Genomic DNA, 20,708 nt, shown 5'->3' with positions numbered 1-20,708 from the left:
TCGTTCGAGATCTCCTTACTTAGGAGGAGCTTCGAAAGGTCTTGCCCACCCAGGGAACTCACAAGCCCCTCTTCTTGCTGGACCTGGCATCGGCGAAGAGAGTACGGGAACTTCATGCCGATAATGATACGGATGAGATGCTGCTTTGTCCTGGGAGGACGCTACGGCGCTATCTGAAGAGACTCGACACCTCGGGCCTGAGTGTCGAGCCTCTTTCGTTAGCACCGGGGCACCAAGAAGAAGTATCAAAGAACACTCTTTCGTCCTGGCTGCGTGAGGTCATCAGGAGGGCGTATGAGGCTGATGGTAGTGACGACATCCGTACGTCCCGTCCGAGAGCTCACGAAGTCAGAAGTATTGGCCCCTCGTTGGCGTTTCGTAAGAACTTCTCCGTGGCGCAGGTATGGAAGGCAGGGGTCTGGTACAACCAGACCACCGGCACCTTCCTTATACCTTTTGGATATTGCCCACAGGTCCTTGGATCGGTTTCCTTAGGACCCGTGGTGGTCTGCTCAACACGTCGTCTAGCTAACCCAGACCCTAGCAGGCTGAACAGCATCGAGTCCTGGTGTGACTGTATGAATAGATAGTAAATGAGAAAGTGACTGGCTTCTCTTTCTATCTTTTTCTACCCCTCTACCTGTGGGTAGAGGGATACGGTCATCACCCTGCTGGATAAGGACGAGATGCCGGTGAGCTATATGACAGAGCCCCATCCTATCCCTTCACTAGGGAGAGGAGCAGAATCCACCACTTCCTCCTACAAGGGGGGGAAGTGGATGCCTACAGGAGTCAAATCCATGACTTTATATTTGCTCCTGTACAGGAACAAGTTCTTACATTGCTGGTACGAAGAGATACGCTTGCCTCTCTCTTAGTACTCGGTCCAGAGGTCTGACCATTGATCCTGCGGTGCACACCCCGATCAATCGGACAGAGGCTTGGATCCCTCCCTCGCTCTTACGACCAGGGAGGCTTCCAAGGTTGGGCGAACACCAGTCTGTTCACAAAAGACTCAGATTCCACCCACCAAGAAGTGAGTCTTCCTATTGTAAAAGGACCGAAGGTTTGTATGCCGTGTCGGAACAAATGACAATTTGTCCAAAATTGCATTTTTCCTAACTATACAAACCTGAGGTCCTTTTACACATAGCCCCACCTCATGCCACCCCTCACTCTGCAGTTTTTGCTTGGGCCAAAAGCAAAAGTGATTTGTTTACCTCCCAGTCGCGCGCGCGCGCCTGTCGGACAAGCAGTTAACTACCGAACCCCTTGTTCGAAAGCTTACGACCTATCCAGCTGCCGCTAGTACCTTCCTATTGTAAAAGGACCTCAGGTTTGTATAGTTAGGAAAAATGCAATTTTGGACAAATTGTCATATTAAGGGAATAAAACTTCGCCCCTCATAAACCGTGTACTCGTGTGCTGCCCGCAACTGTGTTTGTGGAGTGAGCGCTTAGGAACCAGGAACCCCAAAGTAGTTCAAGTGCAATTTGGAGTGAATTAAGACCAAGACATGTATAATTACAATAAAATAAGCACTGTGGAGTTTCAGTTGTGATGGCAGTAAGGATAAAACCACCATTACAAGGTGAAATTGAATTTCAGTTCAAACCATGACCCTGGGAATAAGAAGTTTCATACTTTCACTAATATAGGCAACAAAATGTTGTTTTATTGTGCTGATTACAGCTGCAATCTTGAGTAAGATCAATAAATGTTACTTATATACGCTAACATTGTTCAAATGAGTCCTGGGAAAGATGGTGGCTCCGCTGCACTTACGAACAGCACCTCACGCGGGTGCCCACCTTGTTCAAGAATTTAACGGCTGTATTCCAGCCTATGCCAAAAGTAATTCCTAATGCAAAGGACCTCAGGTTTGTATAGTTAGGAAAAATACAATTTAAAAAATTTTGATTTTTCAGTGCTGAATTGGTTTCACTCCCAGTAGTGGGCGGAGGGTATCGCCTAGTCAGAACGAGTGCACTAAAGCGAATTTCAAAATTCTAGCTGCCAACAAATAGAAACTATAGCTATGTAACTACTTGGTAAGTACACATAAGATCTTATTTTGTTCATGAAACTTACCTGTCAGATATATATATAGCTGTATTCTCCGACGTCCGACAGAATTTCAAAACTCCCGGCACACGCAGTGGGCGGCCAGGTGGTTAGTACCCATTCCCGCCGCTGGGAGGCGGATATCAGGAATCATTCCCATTTTCTATTCAGATTTTTCTCTGTCGCGGTAGTGAAAACACCTGTTTCCACTACCTCCGCCTAGGATTTTGAAACTTCATTAGCCGCTTAAGTATCCTACTTATTTTTTTGAATGATTGACTTGGATTTGTGGCTAGGCATACGCTATCATAAATTAATTAAAATTTTTTCATTGCATATGATGTCTGAATCTAGGTAGCCTAGTTTCAGATTTTGTTGTCTGCAACGGGTAAGGGGAGGCTACCGAAACCTTTCGGTAGACACTCGTTTAGTATACATGACGTTACATGTTTTCTTTGTTGAGAGATCAATGTAATTAGTGTAATGTTGACTGATTCCGAAAGAGACGTATGATTCGTATGTACGCAAATTAGAGCGTGATAGAATCAGGAGGTCTTCCTCCACAGTAACAGAAGTTAGGATAATGAACCTACTAACCTCCAGTAGACTTTATTTTGCCTAACCCTGTGGTAGGTGGCTTACGGGCCTAGAGGAAGTTCTGTGAGAAGTAATGCCCTTTCTATTATTGTGGATTACATCAAGTAAGCTTGAAAAAGTGCTCGCTCTCCAATCAGTGTTGAGTGTAGTGATGTTGATTTTGCCCTAGTGTTGTGGAGGGGGCGTCAGATCGGTCCTATAACGCCTCTAGGTCTAAACCTCTGTCGGACTCCCATGGACCAGGGAGGGGGCAAGTTGAAAACCGAAGGAGGGTTACGGGAACCCCCCCACCGATCTGGCGTCCCTTCGGCAGGATAAGGCTGCCAAAGATCGTGCACGTGCACGAATCATGAAAGATTGCTTCTCGTCCTCCGAGGCGTCCTCCCCGCAAGGTTGGAGCTCTCGGAAGGACTCGCGCCCTCTAAGAAGCTTTAGAGAAGAGGACGCTTCACGTCCTCTCTCTCGTCAGGAGGGAACGTCAGATCCGCCCCATAACGCCTCTAGGCCTGGACCTCTGTCGGACTCCCAGGACTAGGGAGAGGGCATGTCGAAAGCCGAAGGAGGGTTACGGGGAACCCACATCGATCTGGCGTCCCTTCGGCTTGACTTAATATCGATAAGCGTGACAAAGACGCAAAAATGTCCGGCACAGGCGGCTGTCACCCCGTCTTGGTCCAAGCTAATTAAAAATGTCCCTTAAGGCAGGACCCTCACAAGGACGCCTTTCGAGACATTCAACGCTCTATCGAGAGGAAGACTTCGTTTGCACTTCCTCCATCTAGACTGAAAGGGAGAGCTGGGATCTGGTACGAAACAGGAGAAGAAGCAGGATTGAAAGCACCGTCTTCTTCTCAAGGAGATTTCGCCAATTTGGTGGACGCTCCAAGGAGGTCTTATTTGTCATCGGCTAAGGTTTCCTCCTCCCCTCATGGCGTTATGTATACGTTATGTGACGTTGCGCTTTACTACGAAACGGGATATTGTTCAAGCTCATAAGATTGACGTCCGGCAAGCTGATTTGCATAGTCAAACAGCTCGCCAAGACGCATCTTACTCGTCCCTAAGGGACGATCTGTCAGCGGACAGAGATGACACTGGACAGACTATCCTAGTTTTCGACAGGAGAAGGGCAAAGAATTCCTCATACCCAAGAACACACAGGCGTCCTTTTAAATGCCCTTCTGCAGTGTCGATGAGCGTGACAAAGACGCAAGATGTCGCACAGCCGGCCGTCGCCGTGTTTTTGTCAAGAGTGGCGAACGTCCTGAAGACTCGTCCTGATGACGATCACCGTACTTATGCTTAGGACGCTCGCGTTTCATGAGCGGCTCTCCCCTCGCCAGGAAGCCTCTCAAGTTACTCGTGTTGACGCACGTCATTCACTATGACGCTTCCCTTGATTGTTGCCGTCGCTCTTCTATTCCGGACGCTCTTCAAGACGCTCAAAGAATGCAATCAGGACGTTCGGCAAGCACCTCGCGACGATGCCTTTCGGAACGCTCGGCGTTCCTTTTTTGAGCGCGTGTCTGGATATGTTCATTTGCATTACTAAGACGCAAAATGTTGCACAGGCGGCCACCGTCTTTGTTAGAAGGTAACGAAAGTCTTTAAGGCCGTCTTGGAGACGATAGCCTTACGTCTTCCTATAGGGCTCTCACACTTCAGGAGCAGTGTGCGGCTCTCCAGGACGCTTTTCGGGTGGCCTTTCAGAAGACGCTCGACGTCATAAACATTGATAAGCTTTTTGGAAGACGCTCGATGTCTTAAACACATCTGGACGCTCGCCAGGACGCTAGCGAGGACGCTCGCCAGGACGCTAGCGAGTGACGCTTTTGAAGACGCTCGGCATCCTACACGTCATGACGCTCGGTAGAGCACTTGCCAGGACGTTCTTCAGAACGATAGGCGTCCTACGCATCAAGACGTTCGGCAGGATTCCTGCAAGAACGCTCTTCAAGAGGGCGTCGTCGAAGTAGAGGAAGGAGTTTGGTCTCGTCAAGATGTCTACTTCTCTTTCTACGAAGGGGGTAGCTTCAAGAGAATCCACTACCTTGATGAATTCCAGGGAAAACTGTAAGCAGATTTCGGTGTCATAAAACGCCTCGTCTGCTTTCGGGATTGCGCTGCCGAAGGGGAACATTAAGGTCCTTCCTGTCGTAAGCCAGTCTCTAATCAGGAATCCTGCCCCTTCCTCGATTTCTGCGGGAATCGGGAAGGCTTTAGTTATGCTTCGAATTCCCTGGATTACTTTCCGTCATGCAATTGGGTTAGTTTCTCATTGACAAAGTTCTTAATAACATTTTATCGCATAAGCGGATAAGTAACAAAATTTCGAAAGAGCTCTCATTCATTAGTCAGAGGCTCATCCAGGAAAAAGACTTATAGACTACGTCCATGAAGTCTTATGTCAAATATCATAAGAAGCTTGAACTTTCCTTTTCGATCTTCGGTTCTCACTTGAGGATTTCCATTTGAATAATATTATTCCTTTTCTTGGCAAAGAGAATGAAGACAGTCGATTTCCATTCTCTCTCTCTTCCTCGTCGAGGAAAGAATGTAGTAGAGAATTATATGTTCAAGTGACTGCAATACTTAGGTATTTTAACTTCGCGTCATATTACTAATGTAAAGTTCAAGTCATATACGCATATCGTGGTTACCTCTACAGATGGCAACCGAAAGGACTGTTATTTTAAGTGTATTTAATCGGTACTTCCTGCAAACTTCCAGGAGTTTCCGGTGTAAGGACAATGCTTGAAGGTATTGTTACAACAACACCAACTCAGCTTCTGCATGTAGCGAATTATGTTTCGCTTAAATATGCCTGCTTGAGAATTTTCTTATGATCGATAATTAGTAACGAAACCTATTCCTTCGTAGAAGAGAGTAGCTGGTAACTCAGGCAAAGAATAGTGCGAAACGAGAGGTTGCTGTCATTGTGGATGACGCAGTATATTTAATCGGTACTCCCGGCAACTTTCCAGGAGTTTCCGATTTTACATTTGGTTAATTAAGCGTAATGTTACGACAAACACAAAATCAGCTTCTGTATTAGCGAATTCTGTTTCGCTTAGATATGCCAACTTGAGAGTTTTTTCTGTTCAAATAATGGAAAATCTATTCCCTTAGATGAATAGAATAGCTGGCAACTCGGCATAAGACTGCGAGAAGGTGAACATAAGAAGCTGCTTGCCTTGAACTGTGCACAGTGTCTCACACTGTCTGTCACCAACTCAGTGTTAGGTAGCTCGTTGTACTGCTCAGTCGGTTACAGTCTCTCTCTCCCGCGGGATTGATTTTACGAACCGTATCTCTCCCTGCCCTACAATCATGACTTTCGCCTCGGTTGAGGGGATTTCTGGTAATCATGAAATAAACGACTTCCTTTTGCTAAGAAATTTTCAACAGAGATATCTCTTACACATGTTCGGCGCTGCTTACCGCACTGTAACAGAATTCTGTACGAGTCTACCGCAGCATAGCACTATAATAATGCTCTCCTGCTTATGCAAAGCGCAGCCTTATTAGGGAAGGAAGCATGCTTAGTGAGGAATGGATGAGTCTGCTGGGGACCATTTCCTCGCTGGAGAAGCTTGTTTCCCTGAATAGACTGCAATTCAGACCTCTACAGTTTTTCCTACAGGAGAACTGAAATAACATCAAAGATCTAGATATAATTCTAAACGTCTCTCAATGGGTTAAGGATCACCTCATGGTGGATAATGATAGGGAGCCAGGCCATCCGGACAGAGGTCCTGGCACATAATCTAAAAGAATTGGAAGCAATTTGGTTGGCTCTCCAGTTCCTCGAAGAGTGAGGTTTTGGTCGAGTGGTCCAAATCATCTCAGATAATTCCGCAGCTCTCTCATATCCCAAGAAAAGAGAGATGGTTATCGGCATAGGCACGGAACGTAACGATCCTTAAGAGGTTCGTTACACGATTGCACGTCCGTGCGGATCTTCTCGATCGACGGCAGCAACTACTGACGTTTGACTTTTGAGTAATCCTCGCTTAGAAGTATGTCGAGAGTTGTGGGACTTTCTTGGGACGTCCTTTCGTAGATTTTGCAATATTGAAGACGAAGAAGCTTCCTCTACGTGCGCCCTTATTCTCGATCCGAGAGCGGTAGCAATAGACGCCATCCTATAGTATGGAATGGGGATAGTTGGTTAGCCCTTTGTCCCTATTCAAAAGCTTAGGAAATGTAATAAGATAATCGCTGGCGTCAGAGGGAGTGAGAAAGACGCTGATCGCCCCCCCCATGTTGGCCTTCGAGAGGCTGGATTCACAGAGGTCACGTCCTTCAGAGAGCACTTTCCAAGGACCCTTCCCGCCCCGAGAATCGGTCTACTCTAACAGCCTCCACTTCGAGAGGTACCTAAAATCTCTCCGATCTGAGTCTGAATGCGTTCAGACTGTCAAGAAGCGAGAGGATCTTCAAGATTAATTGCAAGTCTCATTGCCAAAGCAAAGCAGTGCTGCATATTTTGCAGTGTACCAATCGGAGTGGGCCGTTTCTGGACATAGGGCAGGAAGAATGACGTTCCTCTACCTCTGACCTCTGTGAATGACTTTACCGCCTTCCCATTCCGTCTGAAGTATGGGATAAGCTAACAGTCCCACGATTGTAGAATACGGAAATGTTGTTGACGGCCTCTAGGCTCAGAGATTCGGATCTGTCAAACAACAAAGCCCTTCACGATCTTTGAGGTCTGCGGAAATCTTGATGGAACTTAGACGTAGTCTGAAGTTCTTGATGTCAAAGCATTTCGAACCTCTCCTTTCTGTAAACTTAATACACGTGACCAGAAAGGCTAATTTTCTAACCACTCTAGCTACGGAAATGAGGGTTAGTGAGGTTTTAGCCATCATCAGAGGTTTTGGCTTTGTTTAGAGGACATAATTCGGTGTCCTCTAAGCCTTCCGTTCTTGCTAAGAACGAAAACCCGTCTAACCCTTGGTCCAGAGGCCTGGAGATCAAGGGGATGGCACAAATTATTGGGCAAGAGCCACAGAGAGTCCTGTGCCCTGTCGGGGCTCTCAAGTTTTATCTTGATAAAAACTAAAGAAAGTTCAAGGTCATTCGGACAATCTGCGGCTTGGTTCCGTTAAAAAGGACCAGACTTGCCCATGTCGCAAGAACGCCCTGGCGTTATTTTTAAAGGAGTCTTTATCTAAGAGGCTCATTCGTCATGTTTGAACAAAGATTTGAAACCTTTTAAAGTAAATGCTCACGAGGTGAGGGCGCGGCCTCGGAAGCATTTCAACAGAGCATGACACTCAGTAATATCCTGAGTGCCACGTTTGAGCGAAGCAACTCTGTGTTCGCTTCACACTCCCGACGGGATGTGAAGACGACATATGAGATCTGCGAGTCGCTAGGACCATACATATCCGTAGAAATATTATTGGAGGCAGGAAGCAGCACGAATCCTATCCTATAGAAAAAGGGATAGGGGTGTGCTTTTAACTTTGAAGGGTTGGTCGCTTGAGGCGCTTTCCCTTTCGTTAGCCCTAGAAGTTATGGGACTAACTTCGATAGGTTAGGTCAGGTGGTGGTTTTAGCTTCGTTGCCCTCACAGTATGGTCAATATGGTCTAGTCCACATTGTGGTCATGCCCCCGTTGACAGATCATCTAGAGCGCACCAACTACACAGGTCACTACCTTGTTGGCAACTCTAGTAAAGCAAAAGCAGACTTCGGTGACAGTAATCAAGAAGTCAGCTATGCTAACAGGTAAGGAATCAAGATGTCAATCATCTGCACTTGAGGTGTTTCCTAAATCCTTCTATTCTGTCCCTTCCCACCAACCCAATGGTGGGATTCAGCTATATATATATCTGACAGGTAAGTTCATGAACAAAATGTTATTGTTATGATACAATAAAGTTTGTTCATACTTACCTGGCAGATATATATAATTAAAGTAACCCACCCACCTCCCCTCATGGGCAGTGGTATGAAAAATCTGAATAGAAAATGGGAATGATTCCTGATATCCGCCTCCAGCGGCGGGAATGGGTACTAACCACCTGGCCGACACTGCGTGTGCCGGGAGTTTTAAAGAAAATTCTGTCGTACGTCGGAGAATACAGCTATATATATATCTGCGGTAAGTATGAACAAACTTTATTGTATCATAACAATAACATTTTCTTTTAAAAATGTAATTTTCCAAGAGATAGTTGGGGTTACTTGCAATGTCATTGATCTCTGAGGAGAATACACCTTGTCAATAGCCTGTACTGTAGAGTGCACTCTGATGGCAAGGTGGTCATTCTAACTGTTGCCACTGCTTGCTGGTTGGATATTGGAACAAGTAAAAGGTCTCTTCAGATATCAGGATCAGGAAGAAGGTTTTGTGATCCTTAATAAATGGTCCTCTGGAAGGAGTCTGGAGTTTGTATGTACAGTCCTTTCAGCCAACCTCCCAAGCCTTGGCCTGTGAGTCAGGTAAGAGATCCAATGAGAGAGGCTGCTGCCATGAATTGGGGAATACAGGCAATCCCTGGTTATCTGTGGACTTGGGTAATGGCAGTCTGGTTTTATGGCACTTGTTTAGCACCATAAAATCGGTGATTTATGGCGCCATAACGGGCTGAGTTTTGGTTTTTGGCGCCATGAGGTGTCGATAATAGAGTTATGGCACCAAAACAAACCTAACAGAGGCACCATTAGCCAGTTATTGGTGCTATTAACCAAAGCTTGGAGCCATAAATCGCCAAGTTCGGTTAATGGCGGCTTACGCTTATCAGCACCCCGTCGAGAACGGAACTCTTGCCGATAACCGGGAACTGTCTGTACTAGATCTCTTTTACCATTGGTCATTGTGGCAGTGACAAGGGGTGGAACCATGGTTAGTCCCTGTCTTGTCTTCTCTGTGGGAAAGGCTTCAGACAGCTGGAGCCTGGACATCTGCTTCTCACCCCTGAAGACTTTGTTCAGCTGACTTGGTTCAGGATGAAAACCCTATGTTCTGTGTCATTTTCATCAGAGACGGCAACTTAATGGGTTTCGACTTTGTCTGTAACAGATATTCTACTCTTTAAAGGCACTAGTCTTCATGCCATCAATAATCCCACGTGTGTTAATGTGAGTTCAAATCTTGGTATCCTCAGAAGTACAGTTGTTCCTAGATTGAGATAATTTCCTCTCACTTTGCATGAGTTGAAGTCAAAGCATTTGGCATACAGATTGACATGGCAGCAATGAGAGTCTTCTTTTGTACATGCTTGAATCATTAAGCCTAAGGAGATCACAATGCTGTCTATCTTGACAGGAACCACCTTCCCAGCTTTAGCAGGTTATTTGTAGTTATTTGTTCAAGGAAAAGTTCTGTAAAGGGTCAATGTTATCACTACACCTTATGTAGTAGATTGTAGACAATATTAAAGGGTCTTTGCATGGTCCCTTCACCCCCTAGCTACACACTCTTTTTTTTCTTTATATATTAATTTCTTCCATCTTTCTGGCCAACATCTCTTGATGTTACTTCATAGTGCAACTGCAGGGTTATCCCCAATTTCACCCAGTTTATTTTGCAAATCTCTCATTGTCCAGGTATGCCAACACTCAATTTACTGTCTTGATTATTGAGAAGACATACAAGAATATGATTGTTAGGTTTGAGGTTTATTAAAAACCAGTTGTTGTATTTGTGGTGTCTTGTTCAGCCATGCAATAATGTTTGGACCATAGAGGTATCAATATGGCAATCAGAGTGATGCCTTAAGGGGGCCGGCCGGAACCCTTATATATGGGGGTATAGGGCAAAAAATGCATTCATGAAAAAATTCATGGAGCTTCGTATGGCAATGCAGAACACTTATACGAAATATTTTGTCAAAATTCCTCTTACTTTCATAGTTACAGGGTAATTAGTAAACTTAACTCAATAAGCCAAAAGCATTGTTGTTCCGACACGGCATACAAACCTTCGGTCCTTTTACAATAGGAAGGTACTAGCGGCAGCTGGATAGGTCGTAAGCTTTCGAACAAGGGGTTCGGTAGTTAACTGCTTGTCCGACAGGCGCGCGCGCGCGACTGGGAGGTAAACAAATCACTTTTGCTTTCGGCCTCACAGCGAGTAGACGTGTGTGTTCGACGCTCTCTGCCCGCTTCTCGTCGTTTGCTTTCCTTAAGTATATGGTTGTGTTTGTGTATGAAAGAATCATTGTAAGTACAATCATTTCTCTTTTTTCATTGAATTGTGATATTTTGGTCAATTATGGGAATCTCCTCGCCTCGCTACCCCACGGTAGACTATGCCGGGTACCGAAGGGCGTAAATGCGGGAAGTTCCGCTCATTCCCGGAAATTGACCCACATGTTTTGTGCGCTCGGTGTCGGGGGAACGCGAATGCGAGCCGAGCCATGTGAAGTTTGTATTAATTGGTCGAAGGCGCAGTGGACTTTGTATGAGGGCAGGAAGAAGCGAAGGCCTGCAAAGGAGTCGTCGGAAAGCTCTCCCGCGACTCCTTTGGTTACGGACACTTCGTCGTCTTTCCTGCCGCCCGCTCAGCTTCCACGTTTGGCGCCTTCCCCTTCGGGGGGGGTTTCTAGGTCCTTCTCCTCACCTGACTTGTCGAGTGTGGAGGAGGGCGCTAGATACCCTGACGTCGAGTTGTACTCTGGGTCCCTCTCCGTTCGTCTTCGGGCGAGCGGGTAGAGAGCCTGCTAATCACCCGACTTTGACCTTCCTCAGGTGCGGTTGCCGCGAAGGACGACCTCGGACAGGTGTGGGCATCGTTGGGCTGCAGGGCGTGCCGAGTGTCCAGGGCTGCTCTACCATCTCGTGGCCTCCGTGGGGCGGTCACTCATGCGACGGTTACGACACCACCACGACCCTTACAACACCTGGCTACGCTTCACCTCCTCACCTGGTGTACACCCCGCACGCGGTCTCTGTAACACCTACTACATCGGTGCAGGGGCCAGTCGCTGTATCACGGGGGAGTGTGATGCCGCCACCTGGGTTGTTTGCCGTGCTGCCGCGACCGGACTTCGTGTGCCCGAAGAGCTCGCCCCTGGACCTCCCACCAGTACCAAGGATGTCTGTGCCGCTGGTCCGTCCAACTGGACAGCCTGCACAGCCTGCCGTACCTGCCGTACCTGCCCAGCCGCCGTTCTCGGACGTGACGTTGATGACACGTGCTGTTACCTGTACCTGCCCCCTGCCGTCTCTACTGCTGTTCCTGTGATGCCTGCACCTGCTGACGTTGTTCCTGTTCCTGGCCCCGCTGCTCCCGATGCTGATCTGTTCGGACAGGTGCGTCCGGGCCCCTGTTGCTTCGGCAACAGCAGCCCCGGCTCCGCTCTGGATGACAGATCTGACGTCGGTCCTGAGGAGGTTGACGAAGAAGAAGAAGAAGAGGAGGAAAGGTGTCGTCGTCGTCTTCATCGTCTTCTTCGTCGTCGTCGTCGTCTGCCGCCTCTTCCCCTTCTCTTCTAAGGCTCCCCCGCGAAGAAGAAGGTCGCCTCCCCCCCCCCTAAGAAGTCCCTCCTTCGGGAACTTCTAAGGGCCCGTCTCGCTCTGGTGAGACGGGGGGTTCTTCCGCTGGTCACCCATACTTCCTTCGGGGGCAGGACCCGTCTCTTCTTCCGCGAGGAAGAAGACTACGGGGACCAGAGGAGTGCCGGCTAACACCGGCACTTCCTCACCTGCTGTTAGTGGTTCGGCCACGGCAGCAGGATCCGTCTCGGCCTCTCGTTCGCGAGAGGTACCGAGTGTACGGTCGCCTAACAGCGACCGTGCAGCCAAGGAACCAGACCTCTGAGTCCGCTCAGCGTCAGGTTCACGGCACGGAGCGGAAGACTGGTGGACAAGCCCCGCCTCACTGCGACTCTCACCAGACCAGCTCTCGCTCTCGTGGCGAGCAGCTGGCTACCACGGGCGGACGTGACGGTCATGACCGGCCACGGGCTGAGGCTGGGAAGAGGTCCCCCCGTTCGCCGGCACCAGCCACGGCTGGTACCAGCGAACTGACGCGCCGTGAGGACACGCACCGGTCTCACCGTGACAGTGGAGCTCGCCGGTCGCCTGACCGTCACTCGCACAGAGAGCGATCGGGTACGGCGACCAGCACCAGCTCTTCTGACACACGAGACCGGGGCCGCTGTTCTCGGTCCAGCCGTTCTCCACAGCGAGACGGCTCGACTAGGTCTGCAGCTCGATCGCCACGCGGGTTGACGATCGCCTGCAGTCTTCCAAGCCCGCTGGTTCTGCCAGCGAGCGAGGAGGGAGCGTCAGGTCTGCCTCTCCCATACCTTCAACCTCCTCGTGGGGTTTTTTTTTTACAGGGTTTTTACCACCGGGAGGGGCGAGGTATTGAGGAGTTGATCGTGAGGGGTGCGCCCCTCAGGATCCCACCACGTCGTCGTACGTACCAGGCACGGTTCTCGGACCAGCCAGGTCGTACGCACAAGTGGTTGGAGGAGACCGAGAGGGGTCTGTCGCTGTTCCTCCCCTTGAGGGAGGAGGGTCCGGGAGATGCTCCTGTTTGAGGGACTGGATGGTCCGACTCCGCAGGACGCAGTCACTCCTGAGATCCAGAGGAACTTTGCCGAGGTTATTGCGCTGATTCTCAGCACAAACGACCTCGGGGAAGGATCGCCGCTCCCACCATCCGAGCCCACGTCCCGGCTCGAGTCGTTCTGGGGCCCGAAGAGGGAACCCAGACCGACGGTGGGTTTGCCGCGTTCCGAGCTTGCAGACTCAGTGCTGGACCAGGTTGAAATCGCTTGTTTTCCGGACAAGACGGTTCGCTCAAGTCTGGCAGGTCGAGCAAGCTGCTTCCGCCTCCTCTGCTGCGACAGCGGCGTTTTTACGTGCCATCTGAAGACCCGATGCGCCCAAACAGGTGAACCCGGAGTTAGCCAGGCTGACTCCGGGTGTGTCTCTGCAGCAGCTCCTGTCCGAGAACCTATGGTTCTCGCAGCAAGAGGCACTCGGCCTGGAATCCTACCGCCATGGCAGCTTTCCAGGCCGTCTCCTGGCTAGATCTGTGGTCCCTCACAGTATCTAAGGTCGCAGCCAACTCCGGGGGAATTTCTCCTGAAGATGACTCGGCCTTTAGGAGACTTTGCCAGTCTGGAGGAAGAGCCATCTCCTCCTTGCCCACCAGACGGTGAACCTGTGGGCCAACCTGGTTCTCCGACGAAGGGACGCCGTCCTTACTCGGGTTTGCCAGGGCGGCCGGGAGGGCGTGAAGCGGCGTTGGGACTTCGCAACGGACCTTTACGGAGTTTCCACGTCTCTCTTTCCATGAGAATGGTGGACGCTGCGGTGGACAGACGGCGCACTGACGACAGTGACCGTCTGGTACACCAGGCAGTCTCGAAGGCTTGGGCAGCCTCGGACTGCGGGCCAAGTCTAAGAGCTCGGCTAGCGCTTCCTCGGTGGCTAAGACGGTAGCTGCGTCGAAGCCCCGGGGAAAGACTCTGTCTTCTTCGACTTCTACCAAGGGGAGCCGTAACCAGCCCTCCTCCCAGCCCTCCTCCTCCTCCCGGGGAGGCTCTGGGAAGAAGTCGAAGAAAGGGGGGAAACGCTAGGGACGGCGTTCCCCTCACCTGCTGCCGGAAGTGGGGGGGTGCCTGGCCAGCCATTGGGCAACTTGGCAGCGCTACGGCGCCGAGACCTGGATTGTAGATGTCCTTCGGGAGGGATATCTATACCCTTCGAATCTCGGCCACCCCTCACCTCCAACCACGGTCCAACAGCAGTCGTACGTTCCAGGGTCATCGAAGGACGTAGCACTGAGACAGGAGATCAAGACCATGCTGGCAAGCAGAGCTGTAGAAATCGTCACGGATCAGTCACCGGGCTTTTACAGTCGACTCTTCCTGGTGGAAAAGTCTACGGGAGGCTGGCGCCCGGTGATAGATCTCTCTCCCCTGAACCGGTTTGTTTCGCCAGACCCGGTTCACGAATGGAGACGGCACGCTCAGTGCTCGACTCCATCAGGGAGAACGATTTCATGCTTTCGGTGGACTTGAAGGTTGCGTATTTCCAAATACCCATTCATCAGTCCTCCAGAAAGTACCTCCGCTTCATCCTCGACGGGACGGTGCGTGTACCAATTCAGGGCACTTTGCTTCGGTCTCTCAACCGCCCCACAGGTGTTCACGCGAGTGTTCACTCTGGTGCTGCTGGGCCCCATTCGCACGGGATACGTCTGATGAGGTATCTCGCCGATTGGTTAGTCCTGGCGAGCTCCCGCTCGCAGTTGCTCCAGGACAGGGATCGACTGCTCGAGTTCTGTCGCGATCTGGGGATCGTTGTGTGAACTTCGAAAAGTCCGATCCTCGAGCCCAAGCAGAGGATGAGTACCTGGGTATGCTGATCGACACGGTAGCAGGGCGAGTCTTCCCCGCGAGACTCGCGGATCAGCAGATTCAGGGAGGCAAGCCAACCAGTTCCTGTCTCGGCAGGAGCAGGTAGCTCAGCGATGGCAAGTCGTGATCGGACCCACCTGTCGTCACTCAGAAGTTAGTCCCTCACGGGCGTCTTCACCTGCGTCTCTTCAGTGGAGGCTAAAGGAGAGTTGGTCGCAGGCGACGGATCCCCCAAGCTTTCCAGTGTCACTGACACCGGAGGTGAGGCAGGATCTAGCCTGGTGGCTGGACGACAGGAACCTCTTAAGAGGAGAGCCTCTGCGCACTCCCCCCCGGACATGCAGCTGTTCTCAGACGCATCGACCGAGGGATGGGGCGCACACCTGGAGGAGTTGCTGACTTCAGGAGTTGTGGGACGAGAACGACAAGCACCTTCACATCAATGTACTGGAACTCAAGGCAGCGTTCCTCGCCCTCCAAGAGTTCCAGGACCGCTTGGTGGGACACTCAGTGGTGTTGATGTGCGACAACACCACGGTAGTGGCCTACGTCAACAAACAGGGGGGCCTAGTGTCTCTCCCGTTGTACCAGTTGACTCGGCAGGTGCACGAGTGGGCCGAGGCACACTCAATAGAGCTGTCGGGCACGCTACATTCCAGGGAAGATGGAGTAGTAGCGACACGCTCAGCCGTCGGGATCAGGTGATAGGGACCGAATGGTCTCTACACCAGGACGTGGTGGAAAGGCTCTTCGACCTATGGGGGCGACCAGTCGTGGTTCTGTTCGCCACCCGGCACAACAGGAAGCTCCAGGTGTTCTTTCTCGCCGTGCCGGGACCCATGGGCGCAGCTGCAGAGGACGCTCTCTTTCACACCCGTGGGACAACCTCTTCGCCTATGCCTTTCCCCCCGTTCAGCCTGATTCGCAAGGTGATCAGTCGAGCACTGGTCACCCCGAATCTGCAGGATGATCCTGGTGGCTCCCAAATGGCCACAGGCCATTTGGTATCCTGGACCTGTCTGGCTCTTCTCGCAGGAGAACCGAGAGAGATTCCCCCGTTGGCACAAACCTTCTCGCCCAGCCACACGTCGAGCGGTACCACCGAGCAGTCCAGTCCCTACGTCTTCAACGGCTGGCTGTTATCCACCATCTCTTGCGAACGAGAGGCTTTTCTCGTAGCGCAGCAACAGAGATGGCTGGAAACGTCCGTCAGTCCTCTGCAGCTGTGTACCAGGGGAAGTGGGCCGTCTTCTGTGGTTGGTGTCGCAGACGGGGTCTATCTCCTCTCAGAGCCACTCTTCAGCAGGTAGCGGATTTCCTCGTTTTTCTTCGCCGAGAGAAGCTCCTCTCAGTCCCCACAGTCAAAGGATACAGAGCCGCCTTGGCGCTCGTCCTGAAAACTGAGGGGATTGGACATCTCGAACTCGTTCGAGATCTCCTTGCTCATGAGGAGCTTCGAAAGGTCTTGCCCACCCAGGGAACTCAGGCCCCCTGCGTGGGATGTGACTCTCGTCCTTAGGAGTTTGACTCGAACGCCGTTCGAGCCACTCCGAGAGTCGTCAGACAGGGATCTGACCCTCAAGACCCTCTTCTTGCTGGGCCCTGGCATCGGCGAAGAGAGTAGGGGAACTTCATGGTCTTTCCTATGATGTACGACACTCCAGGGGTGGGGATGGGGATCTGTGACGCTCTTTATTTCGTCCCGAACTTCGTTGCGAAGACTCAGAAACCGTCGATCCCTGACGACAGGTTCGAGTCATTCACGATTCCCTCCCTAATGGACTTCACCGATAATGATGCGGATGAGATGCTGCTTTGTCCTGTGAGGGCGCTACGGCGCTATCTGAAGAGAACTCGACACCTCAGGCCTGAGTGTCGACGCCTCTTCGTTAGCACCGGGGTAACCAAGAAAGAAGTATCCAAGAACACTCTTTCATTCTGGCTGCGTGAGGTCATCAGGAGGGCGTATGAGGCTGATGGTAGTGACGACATCCGTACGTCCCGTCCGAGAGCTCACGAAGTCAGAAGTATTGGCCCCTCGTTGGCGTTTCGTAAGAACTTCTCCGTGGCGCAGGTCCTGAAGGCAGGGGTCTGGTCTACCAGACTACCTTTTACGTCCTTCTACCTTCGGATATTGCCCACAGGTCCTTGGATACCTTTTCCTGGGACCCGTGGTGGCTGCTCAACAAGTTGTGTAGCAAACCCAGACCCTCGCAGGCTGAAAACAGCATCGAGTCCTGGTGTGTGACTGTGTGGATGGATGTGTGAATGAGTGAGTGACTGGCTCCCTCTTCCCGTCTTTTCCTCCTCCTCTACCTGTGGGCAGAGGGCCACGGTCGTCACTACGCTGGATGAGGACGAGATGCAGGTGAGCTATATGACAAGAGCCCCATCCTATCCCTTTCACTAGGGATAGGAGCAGAATATCCACCACTTCCTCCTACAAGGGGGGGGAAGTGGATGCCTACAAGAGTCAAACCCATGACTTTATATTTGCTCCTGTACAGGAACAAGTTCTTACATTGCTGGTACGAAGAGATACGCTTGCCTCTCTCTTAGTACTCGGTCCAGAGGTCTGACCATTGATCCTGCGGTGCACACCCCGATCAATCGGACAGAGGCTTGGATCCCTCCCTCGCTCTTACGACCAGGGAGGCTTCCAAGGTTGGGCGAACACCAGTCTGTTCACAAAAGACTCAGATTCCACCCACCAAGAAGTGAGTCTTCCTATTGTAAAAGGACCGAAGGTTTGTATGCCGTGTCGGAACAAATGACAATTTGTCCAAAATTGCATTTTTCCTAACTATACAAACCTGAGGTCCTTTTACACATAGCCCCACCTCATGCCACCCCTCACTCTGCAGTTTTTGCTTGGGCCAAAAGCAAAAGTGATTTGTTTACCTCCCAGTCGCGCGCGCGCGCCTGTCGGACAAGCAGTTAACTACCGAACCCCTTGTTCGAAAGCTTACGACCTATCCAGCTGCCGCTAGTACCTTCCTATTGTAAAAGGACCTCAGGTTTGTATAGTTAGGAAAAATGCAATTTTGGACAAATTGTCATATCCGTCAAGGAGATGCAATTTTTCTTCAGTTATCGTAAATTTTGATAATTATTGTCAAAGAAATTGTGAGCAATGGCATCTGTTGAGATTCTATGAGTCACAGAAGGGAAGTCAGCTACGGCCTACCAACCACGATTCAGTGCGAGCACAAACCTCGTGTAGTGTACACGTTCGAGTTTCACCTCTGACATTTGCTTGCTTTTACGTATGTTTATATTTGTTTCGGCAAGAATTTCATTATGCCAATGAGGAAAAGACAAGCAAAACATCTTGCTAACATACAGATGAAGAAAATTCGCTCTAATATGATTAAAGAATATCATAATACGTATACGCGATATTAGCGTAGTTAGTGAAGAGAGAGAGGGAGGGTTGCATAGTAAGTAACACCCCCGTCTTGCCTGACGAACACGTCACACTGTGCCCAAGGCTACGATCTTTGAGCAAAGGGATCTTCATTTATGATAAATAATATAGTTTGTTCATGAAACTTACCTGTCAGATATATATATAGCTGTATTCTCCGACGTCCGACAGAATTTCAAAACTCCCGGCACACGCAGTGGTCGGCCAGGTGGTTAGTACCCATTCCCGCCGCTGGGAGGCGGATATCAGGAATCATTCCCATTTTCTATTCAGATTTTTCTCTGTCGCCGGTCGGTAAACAACTGTTTACAGACCTCCGCCTAGGATTTTGAAACTTCTTGTGCTAACTTGAGTATTCTGATTGACTTTTGGTTTTGATTTGGCTTGTTGGCTTGGCATACGTGATAGTGGATTTGATTTGGATTTGGCTTTGACTTTTCTTTGATTACGATGTCTGGATCTAGCTCTGCTAGCTTCAGGGTGTGTAAGGTGCATGAATGTAAGGTGAGGTTGCCGAAAGCTTCGGTAGACCCTCATTCAGTGTGCTCGAAATGTCGTAGTCAAGTATGTATGTTTGAATGATAGATGCATGAGTGTGAGCAATTGACTGAAATTGAATGGAAGGCTATGATTCTTACGTGAGAAGCTTGAGCGTGATAGAATCAGGAGGTCTTCCTCTAGGAGTGCTTCTGTGAGGTAGAAGTCAAGGTAGAATTGTATCTCCATTAAATCCTCCTGAGATGTAATTCAACCTGATCCTGTTGTATTGCCTATTTTTTTCCCGAACAATCAGGAAGTGTCTGCAGAAGGAAGCGTATTATTTACGATCATGGAGTCGATTCGCGCCTTGAATCTAAAGTGATGCTCTACAGTCAAATGTGAATTGTGATAAAAGTGTTAGTGCATCTAGTGTTGTGGAAGGGGGTCAGATCGGTCCCATAATGCCTCTAGGCCTAGGCCCCATGCCGGACTCCCAGGCCTTAGGGAGAGGCAAGCCCGAAAGCCGAAGGAGGGTTACGGGATCTAATGACCGTCTGACGTCCCTTCGGCAGAAACTGAGGACGAATCTCAGGCTGCCGTGTTCGTGCACAGGCACAAATACTTAAAGATGCTTCTCTCTTGCGATTCTCCTCTCCTCGCGGGGTTGGACGCTCGGAAGACTCTCAGGGGAGAGCGGCAGGGGCGCAAGGTGTCGCACAAGCGGCCGTCGCCCTTGTCGCCCTCTTAAGAGAGGTTTCAGAGAAGAGGACGCTTCACGTCCTTCTGATCATTACGTAGATTCATCACCTGAAGATTTTGAAGCTTTTCCGCCACAGAAAAGGAACAAGGCTTCATCAGGGGAGGACTCTTTCGAGCGTCCAAGTCGCTCTAAAAGCATGTTCCTGAGTTGAAGGAAAGGGTTCATCCCCCTCGCCCATCTTCCTTGCACAGGATGATCCTTCTCCTGATCGAGAACTTTTCCCCTTCAAGGAAAATGCTTTGGGAAATGCAGAGACAGTTAGCCTCCTTTTTTGAGAGGAAAGGAAGCAGAAACAAACTAGTCATCGAAGGAAGGATAGGTGGCTGCCTGTTAAGAGGACTAGGCAGTCCCCGGCTCCTCCTCTGCGTTTTTCGGCCTTTGAGTCTCCTCCTAGTAGCCGACTCATTAGAGAACGTGATTACGTTCCTCATGAAAGGGCGTCTAGGAGAGACGAATTTGACAGAGACGTGAGTTGTCGCACAGGCGGCCGGCGTCTTTGTCAAAAGGTCCGAGGAACGCTCAAGGATCAATATCGGAAGTTCAAGCTTTGCATGTTGATGATCACGCTCGGCGTCTAAGCAACGAAGCGCTTACCAGGACGCTCGAGAAGACGCTTTTCAAGACGCGCGGAACGCTCGCCAAGACGCTCTAGCTGACGCTGTTCAGGACGCACGGCGTCCTACACATCATGACGCTCAGCAAGACGCTCGAGCTGACGCTGTTCAGGACGCACGGCGTCCTACACATCATGACCGCTCAGCAAGACGCTCGACGTGACGCTGTTCAGGACGCACGGCGTCCTACACATCAGGACGCTCTGCAGGACGCTTCTCAGAACGCGCGGCGCCTTGCATATCGGGACGCTTTCCAGGACGATCAACAGTTGAGTCCGAAACGTCAGGATGTTTCTCATGTTAATGTCGAAGTCATCGCGATCTTTGAAGGGCGCTGATGACCGAGAGAAGGATTCGTCTAGTGATCGCTGCCCTACTGATGATGATGAACCAAATGCGTCAGCGTCGTCAGACTATAAGACGTTGACGGA

General features: G+C 50.3%; 1 protein-coding gene across 2 annotated transcripts in view; it reads left to right on the top strand.

Moving 5' to 3' along the window:
* The window catches only part of LOC135210987 (gastrula zinc finger protein XlCGF52.1-like), a 66,160-nt gene that overhangs the window by 8,324 nt on the left and 37,128 nt on the right, over positions 1-20,708 (top strand). Inside the window, exon 2 of one of the 2 annotated variants that reach the window (XM_064243989.1) lies at positions 1,929-2,051. The exons of the other annotated variant lie outside the window; for it this stretch is intronic. The gene's annotated coding sequence lies outside the window, so the exon portion shown is untranslated. The remainder of the gene's footprint in view (positions 1-1,928; positions 2,052-20,708) is intronic. 2 annotated transcript variants of the gene reach the window in all.

Source organism: Macrobrachium nipponense, chromosome 4, assembly GCF_015104395.2.
Source record: "Macrobrachium nipponense isolate FS-2020 chromosome 4, ASM1510439v2, whole genome shotgun sequence".
Taxonomy (NCBI): domain Eukaryota; kingdom Metazoa; phylum Arthropoda; class Malacostraca; order Decapoda; family Palaemonidae; genus Macrobrachium; species Macrobrachium nipponense.
The sequence above is the reverse complement of the archived record's forward strand: the minus strand, read 5'-3'. Positions and strand labels throughout refer to the sequence as shown.